This window comes from Tamandua tetradactyla, chromosome 15, assembly GCF_023851605.1.
Source record: "Tamandua tetradactyla isolate mTamTet1 chromosome 15, mTamTet1.pri, whole genome shotgun sequence".
Classification (NCBI taxonomy): domain Eukaryota; kingdom Metazoa; phylum Chordata; class Mammalia; order Pilosa; family Myrmecophagidae; genus Tamandua; species Tamandua tetradactyla.
Genome location: NC_135341.1, coordinates 21,387,186 through 21,388,778, shown reverse-complemented (window position 1 = coordinate 21,388,778; position 1,593 = coordinate 21,387,186). Strand labels below are relative to the sequence as shown.

The window sequence follows — 1,593 nt, the reverse complement described above, 5'->3', positions numbered from 1 at the left end:
GGGAGCCTGAGAGGTCGCCTGGGTTTCTTCACAGCTGCAGGAGACAGTGACCAGCTGAAGCAGGAGTACAGGTGCTCAGGTTAAGGAGGTACAGGTGAGTGGTTTCCCATAGTCAGGGTTGGGAAAGTCTTTCTGAAGAAGGAAAAATCTTCCAGAGTTTTCAACATTAACAGTGCTGATCAAGTAAGGTCTTTCCTAGTCTAGTGACTCCTCTTCTTTCCTCTCAGAAAGCTGCTAGCAAGGGAGAGAGGAGGCGCACGGAAAGAAAAGAAGCAAAACCACACCATACTCCATCATGGATAGGCAGTGTGACAGGGGAATGAGGTATTTAACTTTAAATCAGTTTCATAATTTTGATTGTGACTGGAAATTACACATTTCCAATTTGAGAGTGTGTTAGAAAACCTATAGGACCTTGAAACTTTTTTATTTATTTTTTTAAATACGGAACGCTTCACGAATTTGCGCGTCATCCCTGCGCAGGGGCCATGCCAATCTTATCTGTATCGTTCCAATTTTAGTATATGTGCTGCCGAAGCGAGCACATCCCTTGAAACTTTTTATTAAAAGAATGATCCAAAAAGTTAGATCTGAGATTTCATTCATGGGCTTGGGAGAACTTCCCCCACTGCGTAACTTTAAAGGCGACCAAAGAAGACCAAAGCAAACAAAATAGCAATTTGTTCTCATCAATTCATTAATTTCGGGAAAAATATTCTGAAACATTTAATCATTTCAGAGATGGTTTCACGAGTTTCCCATTAGTTGATATTCATCATTTCATACTGTGGACTAATTGCTTTTCATGTGAATAAGCAAATAGAATGAGAAGACAATTTAATTCATGATTCTACAGGCAAAGTCACAAATGAGCCCCCTGAGGATGGCCTTTATAAAAGAACAAGCTGCAAGTCCACGATAGCATGGCATCCAGACAACCAAAGGAGAGCCGTGGGTGATACTGAGGAAATCATCATTTCTTATTGTGGACTGATGGTCAAATCAATCAATTCATTCTTGAAATGTGGAGTATATGTGTTTGATTGTGATATTATGTAAAACATTTGGAAAAGAGATGGAATATTTTTAAAATTCAGAGAACTTAATCTTGCACTCATTATATAGCAAGGGGGAATTGAATGGAATTGTTTAGCACTCGAAGTGAATGTCCCAAATGTACTCTTTTTGAAATTTTTGGCACTGTGTCAATCCTAGAAATTTCTCTCAATTTCTAAGCAATTTTACTCCGTGAAATGTTTGTGGAAAGGCCTTTCAATAACTTTAACAATAATATAAGAATAATAATAAATGACTAAAATGGCATTTATATATTTAAGTATCCCATGTATATGTATATATTTTCCAATTTATAAGTATAGATTCTAATTTCCTAATGATAGAAGGACACAATTTGATTTGGGATTAGGAAATTAACTAATGCTGGACTTTTCTTACAAAAGCTTGACTAGGAAAAACTGGGGTTGGGAGTTCAAGCTGAAACTAAAATGCATATGATTGCTTTAAGATAAGGAAGGCCCATCTAAGAATTTATGTAATAGTTATTCATTTCTGGCTGATATTTTATTACCAACA

The 1,593-nt window shown here is 36.6% G+C and overlaps 1 non-coding gene across 1 annotated transcript; it reads right to left on the bottom strand.

The window, feature by feature from the left end:
• Positions 1 to 438: 438 nt before the first annotated feature.
• On the bottom strand, positions 439 to 545 carry LOC143658108 (U6 spliceosomal RNA). The gene has a single exon (XR_013163132.1). It is a non-coding gene; the product is annotated as a U6 spliceosomal RNA (small nuclear RNA).
• Between the last annotated feature and the right edge of the window lie 1,048 nt (positions 546 to 1,593).